Source organism: Oryx dammah, unplaced genomic scaffold, assembly GCF_014754425.2.
Source record: "Oryx dammah isolate SB20612 unplaced genomic scaffold, SCBI_Odam_1.1 HiC_scaffold_10, whole genome shotgun sequence".
Classification (NCBI taxonomy): Eukaryota; Metazoa; Chordata; class Mammalia; order Artiodactyla; family Bovidae; genus Oryx; species Oryx dammah.
The window spans coordinates 8,896,203-8,915,220 of NW_024070194.1; the positions used below are offsets into that span (position 1 = coordinate 8,896,203).

The window sequence follows — 19,018 nt, forward strand, 5'->3', positions numbered from 1 at the left end:
TCTAACCTGCACCCCCTTCATTGGAAGGTGAAGCCCTAACCATTGGATGCCAGGGAAGTTCCCAAGCTAAATTCTTGATGTCTGTTCCTCATTGTTAGGCCAGGAGTCCAAAGGTGCCTTGCTCCATGATTGCAACAGAGTCAACATTTTTGCTTAACTTGTTAACTAACCCAGCTTTCAATAAAGAGAAACCTGGGTGATGGCAAAACTGATTGGAATAGGATGCCCGGTGGCTCAGTTGGTAAAGAATCCGCCTGCAATGCGGGAGACCTGGGTTCGATCCCTAAGTTGGGAAGATCCCCTGGAGAAGGGAATGGCTACCCACTCCAGCATTCTGGCCTAGAGAATTCCATGGACTGTATAGTCTATGGAGTCAAAAAGAGTCGGACATGACTGAGTGACTTTCACTTTTACCAGGCTATAATGAGTTGAAAAAATATCCCCAGGATGCTGGATAGCTTGGTGTTTTGCATGAAGTATCTCTCTAGTTATGTGCGGTGAATAGTTATCTAGTTATCTAGTTATCTGCATGTCGCTGGGGGAAGAAAGTGAGATGTTCCATTTCAGTGGAAGTCATATAGTGCAGCATTTCAGATGAAAGAGATATGAGGCAGAAAACAAGAAGGGCCATTAAATTTCCTGTATTTTTTTTTTTTGCATTTCATTTTCTGCTCTGTCTAGTTGAAAACTAATAACGGAAGTTTCTTGAGAAATGCTTGAGGGACTCACGCATCCAGTAGCATTCCATTAGAGAAAAGAAAGAGTTTGTATTTGGCTAGACAATTTCACTGGAGGTATATTTCTCTTCTGGCTATGCCTCTGTTTTCTGTGGTGTAACAGCTTCCTTAATGCACATTTATGGCTACAATTGGTATTCTCTTGCACTTGGCAAAGCAAGAAAAGGAGGATTATATTTTTACCTAAAGTCAATGAGCCTGACTATCAAGGGGAGATATGGTTAATGCTTCACTGAAGGGACTCTGAAGCCCTAGAGCATTATTGTAGTGAGGTGATCATGAAATTAGAAAGCATGAAAGCCTGGAAGAGGGAAAGATTAAAAACTGTCCAGGAAGTCCCACCATGAGCTCATATTTCTTCTGTCTAGAATGTTAATTTGGGCTACTCAGTTTGTAAAGAGCTCAGTTAAACAGAGGTTCTGGACAAAGGTGGGGCAATATGGAACATATTTGGAGGAAGAATATGATTAAAACTAGCTACAGCAGGAGTGTGGTAGTAAAGTGGTAAAGAATCTGACTGCCAATGCAGGGGACATGAGTTTGATCCCTGGTCCAGGAAGATCCAACATGCTATGAAGCAGCTAATCTGTGATCCACAGCTACTAAGGCTGTGCTGTTCTAGAGCCCAGGAACCACAGCTATTGAGCTCATGTGCCCTAGAGCCTGTGCCCTGGAAGGTGAGAAGTCACTGCAATGAGAAGCTCATGCACCACAACTAGAGAGGAGCCCCTGCTCACTGCAACTAGAGAAAAGCCCAAGCAGTGATAAAGACCCAGCGCAGCCAAAAACAAAATCAGTGAAATCACACATATATAAAAACTAGCTACAGTACAAACAGGCTTCCCAGGTGGCACAGTGGTAAAGAATCCACCTGCCAATGCAGGAGATGGACGAGGGTTCTATCCCTGGGTCGGGAAGATCTCCTGGAGGAGGAAATGGCAACCCAGTCCAGTATTCTTGCCTGGAAAATCCCACGGCCAGAGGAGCCTGGTGAGTTTTAGTCCACGAGGTTGCAAAGAATTGGACATGATTGAGTATACACATAGCACAAACATGGTCTCTTTTCCATTTTACCTACTATTTTATTTATGTTGGTTGATGTTGAAACCTGCCATTTGATACACTGATTGCAGAATTTCCTGGCAGGATTCAGGTTGTGCTAAGAGATAAGGGACTTTACTTGTAAAACCCTAGCCCTGAAGCTAGTTGAGGTAGGGAAGGGGACTGCCAACGGTCTCTTTTTGGGTTTTGTTAAATGTTTTTGGCTATATTAATCATAAACCTTAAAAAGTTTATGATTGGAAAACAGTGCATATGAGTTTAAGAGTCAAGGGATGGGATGTAGTGAATATTTTTGGTTTTGCCTGCTATCCTCCACTTGGTAATAGCACCCCAAGTTTTCTTTGCAGAACTTTCCCTCCACATACTAGACTCTCAGCCATGATGTCTTTTCTTTTCTAAAAGTGTGGGCAGAAGCAGCTCTGCGCACAATGCAGGAGACCCAGGTTTGATCCCTGGGTCAGGAAGATCCACTGGAGAAGGAAATGGCAACCCGTGTCAGTATTCTTGCCTGGGAAATCCCATGGACAGAGGAACGTGGGGATTACAGTCCATGGGGTTGCAAGAGTCAAACACGACTTAGTGAGTAAACCACCACCACTAGAGAACCCAAGCTTTTAACGTTCAGGGATTTTTGTTCATACTGGGCAAATCTTAATCTATAATCTTATTGGTGCCAGGATTTTTCTTTTTGCTAAGGGCATTAAATTTTTTTTTTTTTTGGACTTGGACTTGAGTAAGAAAGGACTAAAATGTTTTAGCTTATAATGCATAGACTATATAAATTCTGTTACATATTATGACTCCATATCTCCATGTGATTAATAATATATATTCTGTGTGGCAACAAATATAAGCAACCTTGATTTAGATCTAGGTGGGATACTATTTTTGAAAAATGTTAGACTTACATTTTAAAGTTTTTGGTAGCCTTTAAATGTTTTTGCATACTTGAGTTCTAGTGTGTCATTATAATCCAGCCCTGTGTTGATAATGTAATCAATATACAATTACATAGTTTCTCTGCTCTTCTAGGTCATATACTGCTTGAGGAAGCCAAATGAGACATAATCCCTTTCTTTAAGGCTTTCATAACTAAGTTGTATGGGGCTGCCCAGGTGGTGAATTGGTAAAGAATCCTCTTGCCAATGCAGGAGACACAAGAGACTCGGGTTCTATCCTTGGATGAGGAAGATCCCCTAGAGTAGGAAATGGCAAACCATGCCAGTATTCTTGCCTGGAAAATTCCTTGGACAGAGGAGCCTGGTGGGCTGCAGTTCATGGGGTTATAAAGAGTCGCAAAAAAAGGGGGGGGTCCACAAAGGGGACACAACCAAGCGACTGAGCATGCCCAATTAAATTGTATAAAAGACTTGGAATCTGATTTAATGGTCTGTGAGTAGAGGTTAAGTGTCTTGTGATGGCTGGAGTACATTGCCACAGCATGGAGTAAGATCAGGGCCAGCAGCTAAAGTAAAAGGAATGTGAAAGCTTTGGTTCTGTAGTTTCAACAAGACCAACATCTTTGCTTGGCCTGGTCACCAGCTCTATTGTCCTTAGTAGGAAAAGGCTGAATAGTGGCTGGGCTGGGACGGAGAGGACCTAGGCTATGATGAAGGAGTAAATATGTCCAGAGTGCTGAAGGCCTTGTATTTCCCTGCAATGTGCTCAGTAGACAGGCTATGTGATGGCACTGTTATTTAAATATTGGGTTCCTAAAGTTCCTATCTGGTCATGTGCAAGTGTGAGAGTACGTCCTGAACTGTAGGTCCTCAGGGAGAGAAGATGAAACTTTCCATTTCAGTGTGTGGGGATCTAAGACAGTGGGTGTAAATTTAGAGGGTGGAAAACAGTGAGGGTCCTTGACTCCTTGCCTTGTCTGGAAAAAAGCTTGCAAAAGAAGGGTGCTTGAGAAAAGCTTGGAGTACTTGGTGAACCCATTGAACATCCTTTTAAATAAGGAAGGAGTCTATGTTAGACCAATTATGACATGGCCCCAAAGGCCCAAGTAAATTTTAGGAGCAAGCAGTTTACACTCTTAACCTATGGAACATGCTCTTCCTGTTGTGCTGTGCTGTTACAGTATTTGAAATCCACACTTACGGTTTCTTCAGGGATGACTAATGGTGAAAAAACTGTCTGATTTGCACAGTCCTGTGTATGTGTGTTAGGACTGATTGAAAACAACTGCTTCAGCATTTATAGCTTCATTACCCTGAAGAAGAGTGAGGAATGAAAATTTTCTGAGTGGGCAGATCTTGAGGAAATATCGTCCTTGTCCACTTTACCTGGAAGCAAAGACAACCTAATTCATGGATTTATGGGATATTATAACGGTCTGCCTTTATTGCAAAGGTAGTGGAATAAGTAAGATTAAAAGTTGGTGAGAACTGGGACTTTCCTGGCAGGGGAACTTCGTGTTCTCAATGCAGGGACACAGGTTTGGTCCCTGGTCGGGCAACTAAGATCTCACATGCCTCATGGCACAGTGGCAAAAAATCTAAGAACAAGTTTTAGAGAAGGAAATGTGAACAGAAATTTTATTATGACACATAATTGTTGCTCAAGAGTAACTTATGGAATAAATGAACCCATACTGTGAGACCATTCATATTCATTAGAGATCATTAATATGGAAGAGATTCCTAATAGTCAAATGTCACTTTGTAAATATCATGATCCTCTTGCTTGAGTAGCCCATCACTTGGTTAATAGACTCACAGTAATCACAGCTGTAAGTTTAGATGTAGAAGCTTGTTGTTGTTCAGTTGCTAAGTTGTGTCCTACTCTACGACACCATGAGCTACAGGACACCAGGTTCCTCTGTCCTTCACTATCTTCTGGGGTTTGCTCAAATTTATGTCCGTTGAATTAGTGATGCTATCTAACCATCTCATTCTCTGCTGCCCCCTCTTCTTTTGCCTTCAATCCTTCGCACCATCAGGGTCTTTTCCAGCGAATAGATATAGAAGTTATACATAACTTTAACCAAAGAGACATCCAACTTCCCCGTGTCCCGTTTGCTATGATATTAATTTCTTATGATTCTACAATAGGATCAAATACTAGATCATTTTGGGACATAAGTATACTGCTATAACGAACTTACATCTTTTTTTATTATGGTAAAACATACATATCATAAAATTTACCATTCTAACCACTTTTAAGTGTACAGTTTTGTGAATTAAGTACCCTCATGTTGCTGTGTAATTATCATTACTATCCATCTCCAAAACTGTTTCATCATCCCATTAGATTTGATTTTTTTTGTCCATTATATTTTTGTCAATACTAACTTTAATGGACTTAATGAAAGCTTTATAGTTTTCCTAGTAAGTAGTATCATATTGTTCCTGACTATTTTAGGAATTTATATACTAATACAAGAAGTAATAAAATATAATAATGCCTGTCAATTTATTTACTTTATGTTTTCCCATCTCTAGAGGAATCTTGTCTTCTCAAAACTTCCTCCTACTCTTTCTTCCCCTAGCTTATGGAATTTATTTTTTAGTCTGTTAAAACCGTCACTTTCTCAACCATGACATTTTTTATAGACGGTATTGTCTCTGCCTGTTCTTCTATTATCTCATCGTTCCTCTGCCTCATCCATTAGGTTTTGGCTCAGTTGTGATTCCTTTTGTTAACCTTTCCATGGCTTCCCTGATCAGGGCAAGCCCTCTTTTCTATAATTTTATAGCAATATGTACCTGTCATTGGTAACACTTATAAAAGCTGTACTTTTATTTATGTTATATTTATTTATATACTACTTGATTATGTTATACTATTATAACTACAGTTATAATACTATAATATACCATAACATTATAGTTAGTAGTATGATTAATATTACTAATGAATTATTTGATTCAATCTCGTCTACTAGAATGGAACTTTGAGAAATGATGGTTTCACTAGCTGAAAGTCTTTGCAACTGAGGATATATTTCCTTGTTTGTTTTTTTTTTTTATCAGCCTCAGAACATGGAGGAATTCCTTTCAGACATGCTGATTGTTACAATTTAATCTCTGATGGGCTATGTAGGTCCTAGGTTTAGAGGAAAAGGGAATGGGTAGAGAGACACAGAAGACTCAGATGACAGGGTCTCATCACTCATGAACTCAAAATTTGGCTAGGAGAAGAAAATGTGTTTATCTATAAGAGAGAGGTATCTTGTTCATCTTGCAGTTTATTGTACTTTTTGGTTATTTATATTCATATCTTTCACCAAATTTTGTAAGTTTTCTGTCACATTTCTTCAAAAACTCTTCCTTTTCTCTCTTACTTCTCCTTCTGGGACTCCCACAATGAGTATTTTGATATATTTTTATGATATACCACAGATATTTTTTTTTGTTTCTGTTCTTCAGACTTGATAATTTCTATCATCATTCAAGTTCACTGTTTTTTTTTATCCTGCCTGCTTAAATCTACCTTTGAATCCCTCTAATGGCTTTTTCATTTCGGTTACTGTATTTTTCAGTTCCAGAATTTATTTTCTGTTTGTTTTTAGTTAAAAAAAAATCTCTATATTGATATTTCCATTTTATTCATTCATTGTATTGACTTTCTTCAAGTTAGTTCCATGAACTTTTTTTTTTTTTTTTGCATCCAAAATCTCTTTAATCACAAGGTAGACTCTCGGATTAGTTTTTGCAGCCACGGCTGGCTCGTTGGCCTCTGGTGCGCTCTAAGTTCCGGCCCTTGGAACGGACATAGGGTTTGAGGTGGCTGGCTATGACGGGTTACTGAGGCCTTGCCGAAATGCCTTGTACATCTCTTGCCCCTCGTGAGGATCAGAGAGGAGGACAGTGCCACAGCCCTTGGGAGAGGCCAGGGTCAGAGAATCTTGGTCGCTGCCTTGAGGATGTGACTCTGGGCCCGGCTGCTGACTCTCAGAGCACACAACTTTCAGTTTGGGCACCTCCTGGACACGAACCTGATGCGAAGAGCTGACTCATTGAAAAGACCCTGATGCTGGGAAAGATTGAGGGCAGGAGGAGACGGGGATGACAGAGGATCAGATGGTGGGATGGCATCACTGACTCAATGGACATGGGTTTGGGTGGACTGCAGGAGTTGGTGATGGACAGGGAGGCTTGGTGTGCTGAGGTTCATGGGGTCGCAAAGAGTCAGACACAACTGAGTGACTGAACTGAACTGAATTGAACACCAACACCATTGTTTACAGTCCCCATGACCACAGCTGTTTTGCCTTCCCGGCCAGGAAGCTTCATCTTCTGGATTATCCAGGAAAGGGACCTCGGTGGCCAGCTGGTGTGGCTCATGAACAATCTCTTCAGGACAACCTAGTTAAAGGTGGAGTTGGTTCCTCTGGCCAGGAACCTGTGCAGTTTGACCAGCAGCCCTGGGTAAATGTCCTGGTTCTTGGGCTCCTTGTGTGGAACCTGTCTGTCCTTGTTGTGGTGAATGTCAACTCCCATGCTGGCGCCTCCTCCTTGGCCAGGTCTGGAAAACCCTTTGAGCATCTTTAAGACAGTTGTCTTAAAACCTTTTTCTCTAGCAGATCTTCCATCAGATCTTCTTCAGGAACAATTATTATTGATTTATTTAAAAAGCTTTCATGTTTCTTTGTATGCCTTGTGACTTTTTTCTTTTTTTTTTACAAAAATTGGACATTTGAAACTAATAATGTGGAAATCCATTTCTCCCCCTTCCCTAGGGAGTGATTTTATTTTGTTACTGTTTTTGTGAGTGCTGTTTTGGTTTTGTTTGTTTTTTATTGCTTTAGTCTGTCCCTATGTTGAGGATCAGTCTGGAATGAAAACTTATGATATTTTCACATTTTTTTCTGAGCCCTTTCTAGGACATGCATTCTCACTTTCTAATTTTTCCTATACATGTAGTTATATTTTAAATGTCTGGCTCCCAGATAGAGAAAAATGAAGGGTAGAGAAATGGGCACTGTCCCTGGAAGTCACTTTGACCAGAGGGGGAAGGGCTTGTAACAATGAGAGGAGGTGCTTCTTTATGAGATCGGAATGGGCAATCAGCAGGCAGAGCGTAGATCCCTGATATTTGGAGAACAGAATTATTTTTGCCCAAGTTGGCTGCCACAGCTATGTTTAAACTTCTCCAGGAACATGTGGACAGTTGTCTGTCATGTGGCTGGGTGTGGAGAATACAGAGCTGCTACTCCCCTAAGAGGAGAAGGCAATGGCACCCCACTCCAGTACTCTTGCCTGGAAAATCCCATGGATGGAGGAGCCTGGAAGGCTGCAGTCCATGGGGTTGCTGAGAGTTGGACACGACTCAGTGACTTCACTTTCACTTTTCACTTTCATGCATTGGAGAAGGAAATGGCAACCCACTCCAGTGTCCTTGCCTGGAGAATCCCAGGGATGGCGGAGTCTGGTGAGCTGCCGTCTATGGGGTCGCACAGAGTCGGACACGACTGAAGCAACTTAGCAGCAGCAACTCCCCTAAGAGCTGAAATTGGCTGAAATTAATTACAACTATTTCCTCCCCCGTTTTTTGCCCTGCTTTATTTAGTACTCCAATGCCAAACTTGCCTGTTACTCCAGGTATCTCTTGATTTCCTGTTATTACATTTCAGTCTTTTGTGATGAGAAAAACATCTTTTTTTTGGTGTTAGTTCTAGAAAGACTTGGAGTTCTTCATAGAACCATTCGACTTCAGCTTCTTTGGCATTAGTGGTTGGGGTATAGCCTTGGATTACTGTGAGGCTGAATGGTTTGTCTTGGAAACAAACCGAGATCATTCTGTCGTTTTTGAGACTGCACCCAAATACTGCATTTCAGACTCTTGTTGACTATGAAGGCTACTTCATTTCTTCTAAAAGGGAAGAAATATCTACTACCCACAGTAGTAGATATAATGGTAATCTGAATTAAATTCACCCATTCCTGTCCATTTTAGTTCACTGATTCCTAAAATGTTGATATTTGCTCTTGCCATCTTCTATTTGACTACATCCAATTTGCCTTGATTCATGGATCTAACATTCCAGGTTCCTATGCAATATTGTTCTTTACAACATTGGACTTTACTTTCACCACTAGACACACCCACAGCTGGGTGTTGTTTCCACTTTGGCTCAGCCTCCACATGGAACAGAAAATTGGTTCAAAATTGAGAGAGGAGTACAAAATTGAGAAAGGCTGTATATTCTTACCCTGCTTATTTAACTTACATGCAGAGTACATCGTGTGAAATGCTGGACTGGATGAATCACATGCTGGAATCAAGATTGCCAGGAGAAATATCAATAACCTTAGATATGCAGATGACACCACCCTTATAGCAGAAAGTGAAGAGGAACTAAAGAGCCTATTGATGAAGATGAAAGAGGAGTGAAAAAGCTGGCTTAAAACTCAGCATTCAAAACACTAAGATCATGGCTTCTGGTTTCATCACTTCATGGAAAACAGATGGAGAAAAAGTGGAAATGGTGACAGATATTCTTTTCTTGGGCTCCAAAATCACTTTGGATGGTGACTGCAGTCATGAAATTAAAAGACACTTGCTCCTTGGAAGATAAACTTTGACAAACCTAGACAGACCTCACCTTGCCGACAAAGGTCCGTCTAGTCAAAGCTATAGTTTTTCCAGTAGTCACGTACAGATGTGACAGTTGGAACTTTGGTGCATATAGGAAGAAGACAAAACAATAAACTCTGTGTCTAGTTAGTCCATTGCACCAGTTTTTTATTTTATTTATTTATTTATGGCTGCACTTGTTCTTCATTGCTGCATGAGGGCTTTCTCTAGTTGAAGCAAGCTGGGGCTATTCTCTGGTTGTGGTGTGTGGGCCTCTTACTGCAGTGATTTCTCTTGTTGTGGAACATTACTTCTAAGGTGCATGGGCTCAGTAGTTGTGGCAACATGGGCTTTGTTGCTCCCTAGCATGTGAGGTCTTCCTGGACCAGGGATCTGAACCTGTGTCCTTTGCATTGGCAGGCAGATTCTTAACCACTGGACCACCAGGGAAGTCCAATTGCACTTGTTTTTATACACACCTTACTTAGCTGGGCGCTAGGGCCACACATGTTATCTCAGTTGCCCTTGTTGTACCTTGGGGCTGTTACTGCTTTGCCAAGGGAGAAAAGGGAATCACTGACAGACTCAGATTTTTGTATTGAGGAGAATAACACAAGTTAAAAGCCGTAATGCAAGTCATTCTTCCACTTTTGGTGCCCAGCTGTCTTGGGCATCAAAATATCCTTTCCTCCCTAAGGTATAACTGCCCTCTTTCCTCAAAGGATTCTTAGTCTTGAATTTAGTTATTAATATTTACACACTCCCCCGCCGCCACTTCTCTGGCTTTTCCAGGAGTTGACTGGAAGAGGAAGCAAACAGTCTATGGGATTATGTTATGCATTTTTTGTACCCAACAAACCTACTCTGGGACACTCAGTTTCATGTCTCACAATAGGAAACTCTCAGAACTTTCATTTATGTGGGCCGGTCAGATTAGCCCAGTGCCTATATTTCAGGCTCCATAGCATGTCTCCTATAGCTGATGGGGTTCAAGAATGATTTGCAATTCTAGAGTCTTCACCAAAGTTGAAATGTACATATATTCAGAGTAAACCCTGTCTGGATGAGAGTCTCATCTTGAAGTAATCAGAATTTTTGCAGAAAATTGTCTCAGTTTAGGGGACTTGTTTTCTTATTCTTAAGACTGAGCAGAGGCCAAACTTGCATGTCTAGCAACAAGATTTCACTGGCTGGTTCATAATGCCCCTGACATTGGCCCTTGCAACTAACTGGTGGTGCAGGATGTGATCCACACTGAATGATTGGAATCTGTCAATAAAATGAACAGGGAAGGGGTTCAGGGAAGGGATGCCTAAAGAAATTCAGAAACGAGCTGGCTAAGCTGAGTGTCCTACAGCTGGGAAGATCATGGTCACGTGGAACCTTGTAGCACTGTATTCAGAAGGCTTGACAAACAGTGTCAGGATAGTCACTCTCTTGGGGGCTAAAGCATACTCACTGAACTGAAGCTGAGAGTTCTTTTCTCAGGACTGAGAATAGCCAAGTCAAATGTCAGTGATGGAGGCACTGAAAAATGTCCAAGTATTCTATAGCTGTGATAAATAGAGATGATATCAGGAAGATAGTTAAACAAATAGTTAACTATTAGTTAACTATTAGTCCCAATAGTTAAACAAATTGGGACTCCTGGCTTGGTGAATGTGAATCGGAAGACACTGCGAAGAAAAATTTGTTATGAGTACAAGAACATTTCATTTGAGTTTAAGGGTCACTGCTTGGTTTGATTTCAAGGACAAAGAGTAGTGTAGATTTGGTACTTTGGTTCTACTAACTACTCAACCTGAGAGGTGAAGTGATATAAACCTATCCAGATTTGGCTCGTCACATCTCTGACCATGTAAGCATTGACTATACGCATGAGGAATGGTTCAGGAGGGAGTGGGAAGTAATGGATTAGGACCAGCTCACATTCCAGCTCTGGATAAAGTGGTGGGGGGTGGGGTGGGATATGCAGAGAGGAAGAAGGGCTCACACATAAAATTCCTTCATTTTAATGATCACACAGTTATTTCTCCGGAAACACAACACTAACATTAGGAAAACAGTAAAAGCATGCACATTTCAAAGATCTTAAAACTGGTCTGATTTCCCCCACAGCTGTGCTTCAGTGTGCTTGCGCTCAGATTCTGCAGGCTGTTCTTCAGAACCTGATGGCTCTTCTTCAGAACCTGATGGCTCTTCTTCAGACTCTGATGGAATTTTGTTAGATGGTCTGTTTAAGCAAAATAAACAAAGAAACAAAAGAAACAGGTTATAGGTTTTGTCATGTCTCCCTGGACTATGTTGTCATTTTTATCTCAGGGAAAGCCCAGAGGATGGCATCTCTTTCAGTGTGCCTCTGCTTCCGTTGATTAAACTCTCATTCTTCATTAATCTCTCTTTCATTCCCTCAAAACTTAGTCATTGTCTTCTATGTGCCAGGTGCTACAGTCACTAGGGATATTAAATAAATAAATAAAACAAATTTTCTGCTTTTGAACTATTCCCAAGGCCATGTTCCTTCTTACTTTCCTAGAGATCACCCACACCATAGCCCTATTACCTCTGTGGGCCTCCTTCTAGTTTTATGACTGAGAAATGGTGAGGTGTGGGCTGGGAGCTTAGCTCTATAAAACAGCATGTTGCTATGGACCTAAGTTCACAGGTCTTGGAGTTCAAGGTCTGGGTCTGGGTGATCTTGTGCATGTAAGATGATCCAGCCCTGGATGACCAGATTTGGTTAGAAACCTTGCCATGCTATTTATTAATGTGATCTTGGGCCAGTTAATTACCACTATTGGACTTTGTTTCCTCATCTGCTATATAAAAATAATGATACACACTTATCTTAGGGTGATTTTAATTTTAAATTCCATCAATATATGTAATTACATAGTGTAGTACCCAGCACATGCTAACTGTCCAATAAATGATGGCTATAATTTTCTCTCTAGACTTTAATTTCCCAGCTGCAAACTGACAAGTATATGAGATCCAACCCAACTATTAAATGTTTTGATTATAACAATCATCCCACCTCCCCTCCCCAGCCAGGATTTGTCCTGGGATCTCAAGCCTCTCTTTTCCACTCCCCAATAACCAAGGATAACATTAAATTCCTTACTTCTTGACATCTTTCTCACAGGCTAGTTGACATTCTATTTGAAGCTCATAGTTGTTAAGATTGCCATCACAGCCAGTGTAGATAAAACTTTCACATAATCCAGAGGTGATGTTGTAGAAATATCTGAAGTGAATGTCATAGCAGCTGCCAAATTTGAGCGGCATCTTGCAGGGATCTGCGTGAGAGGTTCACATTGAATTAGGGGGAATTTAAGAGCTTGTCTTCACAGGCCTTTACACATTTGTCGTGGTAGTCTGGAAATACCCCTATTCAAGGTCACTGAAAGACATTTGATTTTCTCTTGGAATTAAGATCACCTGGCAAGGTTGCCCTTGGGCATGCAAATTGATTAAAACTCCAGTTTCCAGTCTTAAGCAGCGATTTCGAGAGATGGTGAGTCATGAAAAAGGAGGTTCTATCAGTGGTTGGTAATGGTGACTTAGTCACTAAGTCTGTCTGACTGTTTGCAACCCCATGGACTGTAGCCTGCTAGGCTCCTCTGTCCATGAGATTTCTCAGGCAAGAATACTGGAGTGGGTTGCCATTTCCTTCTCCGTGGGGTCTTCCCAACCCAGGGATTGAACCCACGTCTCTTGCTTGGTAGGTGGATTCTATACCACTGAACCTCCTGTGAAACCCTTTACCAGTATCTTGTGCAAAGCAATGACATTCACCTTTCACATCTTACATTATATTAAAGCACAATCTCCTTCTCTTCTTTCTTGGCTCTTAACTGCCTGGACAGGACATATAACACTTACCTTCCAGTTTTCATAGACCCACTATATTAACCATGTCCCCAGTTTAAGTTAACTGTGCCTGCTGCTCAAAACAAGATACACACCAAGATGCATAACCTTGGAGGTAATATTCTTTCACCTTCACATCCTGTCATCTCTGCCCTTGTCCCCTTCCTAGAGGCAAACCTTTTGTTCTTAGTGATAAGAATAACCCTTATGGCCACAGCAGGGGAAGGAGAGGGAGGGATGAACTGAGAGAGTAGCACTGAAATATATACATCACCATAGGTAAAACAGATAGCCAATGGGAAGTTGCTGTATAGCACAGGGAGCTCAGCTAGGTGCTCTGTGACAAACTAGAGGGGTGGGATGGGGTAGGAGGTAAGAGGGAGGTTCCAGAGGGAGGGGACATATGTATACTATGGCTCATTTATGGTGATGTGAGGCAGAAACCAACACAACATTGTAAAGCTATTATCCTCCAATTAGAAATAAATAAATTTAATACAAAAATACCAAAAAAAAAAAAAAAAAACCAACAAGAAGAATCAAATAGTAAGTGGTCCAAACAGCTACAACATGGTTGTACTGGCAACCCAGAGATTGTTGTTCATCCTATTCAAGCAGCCAGACTGGGGTTTATTCCTTGGTAAAAGTAGCTATTTAAATACAGTGACATGCACAAGCTTATTTTATACATCCTCTGAGATAGGCATTCTTCTGATCCACACTTTATACAAGGAAACTGAAGCTAAGGGATGGTATGGGATTGAGTGACTTGGACTAGTTTGTTAAGTGACAAGGCTGGAATTTGGGGTGTCTGACTTACAGTGTGGACTGTGTTACTTTTTCCCTATGTTCTGGAAGCACTTGAGCCTGTATATAGTACCTGTGAAAGAAAACTTCATTGTCTTTTACGTCTACACTGTAAGCTTCTCTAAACAGTAACCATGTGTTCAAGTGTTCTCTCCTTCCCCAGAGCCTGTGCTAGTGCTAAGTCGCTCCAGTTATGTCCAACTCTTTGTTACCCCATGAACTGTAGCCTGCCAGGATCCTCTGTACATGGAATTCTCCAGTCCAGAATACTAGGGTGGGTAGCCTTTCCCTTTTCCAGGGGGTCTTCCCAACCCAGGGAGTGAACCCAGGTCTCCTGCATTGCAGGCGGATTCTTTACCATCTGAGCCACCAGGAAAGCCTGGTTTGATTCCTGGTGCAATGCAGGAGACCCTGGTTCGATTCCTGGGTTGGAAAGTTCCCCTGGAGAAGGGATAGGCTACCCACTCCAGTATTCTTGGGCTTCCCTGGTGGCTCAGATGATAAATAATCTGCCTGCAAGGCAGAAGACCTGGGTTTGATCCCTGGGTTGGGAAAATCCCCTGGAGGAGGGCATGGCAACCTACTCCAGTATTCTTGCCTGGAGAATCCAATGGACAGAGGAGCCTGGCAAGCTATAGTCCATGGGATTGCAAAGAGCTGGACATGACTGAGTAACACAGATAGCACAGATAGCTGATTAACAGTGTTATGATAGTTTCAGGTGAACAGGGAAGGAACTCAGCCATACATATACACGTATCCATTCTCCCCCAAACTCCCCTCCCATCCAGGCTGCCAACACAACATTGAGCAGAGTTCCCCGTGCTGTACAGTAGGACCCTGTTGGTCATCCATTTTAAATATAGCAGTGTGGACATGTCTATCTCAAACTCCCTAACTATCCCTTCCTCCAATTCTTCCCCCCCATGCCCTTGAATGGTCTGGAATTTTTGAAATTTACCGTGAAACCCATAATTTAGAATACTTCTAGTCCTTTGCACCACATACAAAAGAGAATCCCATTTGGAAAGGACTTATTTGCATCACGGCTTGTTTTTTCTCATCAAACATCCACAGGATGCCTAGAATAGATGTCCCAAGTCACAATAGTCAGCATTTAGGGGTATTGATATTAAAGGAGGACCTTCTTGGGCCATCTGCATATCAAAATTTTTCTAATTCTTTCTTCCTCATTCATAATTGGTCCTTGGATTTATTTTCTGCTTCAATTTCATACCTTTGAGTCTTTCACATATCATGTCAGTAACCCTAGTCATACCACCCATTAATGGAGTAGTCAGCAAGGAGAAGGTGAAGAGCCCCAGAAGAAATCCCAGCTCGATCAATTTCATGGTGTAGCCAGTAGCAAGTAGGAGAGTTTTGGTATCAACTGATGTTATATCCTGGGCCTGATACTTAAGAGGGCTGGGCCCACTTACCCCAAGGGCCAGGACTGGGCATTTCCTAGTGATGAGTTGGACAGTGAGTGCTTGGGTATCCAGCCATGAAGCTGAAGGTTCCAAGCTGATTTAGACCCCTGATAGTGAGTCACAAGTTTATCTAGAATGCAGGGCTTCTATGTATGTTTAACCATGGAGGGTAGAACCATCAGAGCATTGAATTAAAAAGAGATTGCTTCCTTTTCTCACCTTAACCTTCTACAGCAAAGAAGAGACTTATCCTGGTGCAATAGAAAGAATATAATAAATACAACAGTAATGATAGTAGCTGTATGATCAGGTTACTCAAGATGGCTGTTCTACTGTTCTGGGTACATCCCCTATTTGACCAGTGCTGCTTCTCCTACTCACGTGACTGACCTTCCTATGTACTTGCCTCAGTATTCAGCTAGTGATTGTTATCAAAGAGGGGGGTGAGAGGCATGCCCTTTTACCAGTTTCCCTGGTGACTGGTGAGCCAACCTGATGTCAAGTTCCCCTTTAACCACTGATCTCTGCCCTCTCAACCTTGCTGGCCTCCAGAATGGAGTCTGCTGCCATGTGCTGCCCACTGTCTGCTGCACACAGTGGGGTGTCCTACAGATTCTCCCGTCCATTAAACCTGTGATGTCTCTGTTGATGACTCTGGGCTATTTTTTTATCTTGAAGCTGGACAAGTACAGGCCTTGCAGGCCTGCTGGGTGCAACCCAACAGTAGCTAAACCCTATAGCAATTTCTTTGTGAAAAGCACTGTTTAAATGAAACCTTATATCTAAGTCTATATCTACATCTATTTCTATCTCACTAAATAATCATATGCACCCCATGAATTAGGTGCACTTGTGATCATCATTTACAGATGGAGAAACAGGCTGAGGTTAAATTATACGTACAAAGTCACACATCCATTGTGTAGTGAACACAAGATTTGAACTCACAACACTCTATTACCTAGGAATGTGGGACATATTGGTTCTGTTTTCTTGTAAGACTCTTGAAATTTTGACTTTTGCATTTGCACCTCTAAGCCACCTGTTGTTGTTCAGTTGCTAAGTTGTGTCTGACTCTTTGTGACCCACTGAGCTGCAGCATACAAGGCTTCCCTGTCCTTCATGATCTCTCCAAGTTTGCTCAAACTCATGTCCATTAAATCAGTGATGCCATCCAGCCATCTCATCCTCTGTCATCCCCTTCTCTTCCTGTCCTCAACCATTTCCAGCATCAGGGTCTTTTCCAATGAGTCAGCCCTTCAAATCAGGTGGCCAAAGTATTGGCACTTCAGCTTCATCATCAATCCTGCCAGTGAATATTCAGGGTTGATTTCCTTTAGGATTGACTGGTTTGATTTCCTTGCTGTCCAATGGACTCTCAAGAGTCTTCTTCAGCACCACAGTTCAAAAGCAACAGTTCTTTAGTGCTCAACCTTCTTTATGGCCCAACTCTCACATCCATATGTGACTACTAAAAAAACCATAGCTTTGACTATGTTTGACCTTTGTTGGCAAAATTACCCTGTCTAAGTTTGTCATAGTTTTTCTTCCAAGGAGCAAGCATCTTTTGATTTCGTGGCTGTAGTCACAGTCCACAGCGATTTTGGAACCTAAGAAAATAAAATCTATCATTTTTACCACTTTTTCTCCACCTATTTGCCATGACCCTGGACATGGGTTATCTCCTCTCTGTTGCTTGCCACTCCAGTGCCACACAAAGGCTAATAGTTTTGCCAAGAGAATGCACTGCTCATAGGAAACACACTCTTCCAACAACACAAGAGAACTCTACACATGGACATCACTAGATGGTCAACAGTGAAATCAGATTGATTATATTCTTTGCAGCCAAAGATGGAGAAGCTCTATACAGTCAGCAAAAACAAGATCGGGAGCTGACTGTGGCTCAGATCAGTTCAGTTCAGTTCAGTCACTCAGTCGTGTTCGACTTTGCGACCCCATGAATCGCAGCACGCCAGGCCTCCCTGTCCATCACCATCTCCCGGAGTTCACTCAGATTCACGTCCATTGAGTCAGTGATGCCATCCAGCCATCTCATCCTCGGTCGTCCCCTTCTCTTCCTGCCCCCAATCCCTTCCAGCATCAAAGTCTTTTCCAATGAGTCAACTCTTCACATGAGGTGGCCAAAGTACAGGAGTTTCAGCTTCAGCATCATTCCTTCCAAAGAAATCCCAGGGCTGATCTCCTTTAGAATGGACTGGTTGGATCTCCTTGCAGTCCAAGGGACTCTCAAGAGTCTTCTCCAACACCACAGTTCAAAAGCATCAATTCTTCGGCGCTCAGCCTTCTTCATAGTCCAACTCTCACATCCATACATGACCACAGGAAAAACCATAGCCTTGACTAGATGGACCTTTGTTGGCAAAGTAATGTCTCTGCTTTTGAATATGCTATCTAGGTTGGTCATAACTTTCCTTCCAAGGAGTAAGCGTCTTTTAATTTCATGGTTGCAGTCACCATCTGCAGTGATTTGGGAGCCCCCCCAAAATAAAGTCTCACACTGTTTCCACTGTTTCCCCATCTATTTGCCATGAAGTGATGGGACCATATGCCATAATCTTTGTTTTCTGAATGTTGAGCTTTAAGCCAACTTTTTCACTCTCCTCTTTCACTTTCATCAAGAGGCTTTTTAGTTCCTCTTCACTTTCTGCCATAAGGGTGGTGTCATCTGCATATCTGAGATTATTGATATTTCTCCTGGCAATCTTGATTCCAGCTTGTGTTTCTTCCAGCCCAGCGTTTCTCCCAGCCCAGTGTTTCTCATGATGTATTCTGCATATAAGTTAAATAAGCAGGGTAACAATATACAGCCTTGATGTACTCCTTTTCCTATTTGGAATCAGTCTGTTGTTCCATGACCAGTTCTAACTGTTGCTTCCTGACCTGCATACAGATTTCTCAAGAGGCAGGTCAGGTAGTATGGTATTCCCATCTCTTTCAGAATTTTCCACAGTTTCTTGTGATCCACACAGTCAAAGGCTTTGGCATAGTCAATAAAGCAGAAACAGATGTTTTTCTGGAACTCTCCTGCTTTTTCCATGATCCAGTGGATGTTGGCTCAGATCATGAACTCCTTATTGCCAAATTCAGACTTAAATTGAAGAAAGCACGGGAAACCACTAGACCATTCATGTATGACCTAAATCAAATTCCTTACGATTATACAGTGGAAGTGAGAAATAGACTTAAGGGGCTAGATTTGATAGACAGAGTGCCTGATGAACTATGGATGGAGGTTCGTGACATTGTGCAGGAGACAGGGATCAAGACCATCCCCAAGAAAAAGAAAGGCATAAAAGCAAAATGGCTGTCTGAGGAGGCCTTACAAAGAGCTGTGAAAAGAAGAGAAATGAAAAGCAAAGGAGAAAAGGAAAGATATACCCATTTGAATGCAGAGTTCCAAAGAATAGCAAGAAGAGATAAGAAAGCCTTCCTCAGTGATCAATGTAAAGAAATAGAGGAAAACAATAGAATGGGAAAGACTAGAGATCTCTTCAAGAAAATTGGAGATACCAAGGGAATATTTCATGCAAAGATGGGCTCAATAAAGGACAGAAATGGTAT

At 41.8% G+C, this 19,018-nt stretch overlaps 1 pseudogene; it reads right to left on the reverse strand.

Annotated features, from left to right (window-relative positions):
• Positions 1-6,393: 6,393 nt before the first annotated feature.
• LOC120869525 lies at positions 6,394-7,264 on the reverse strand (annotated as a pseudogene).
• Positions 7,265-19,018: the final 11,754 nt, after the last annotated feature.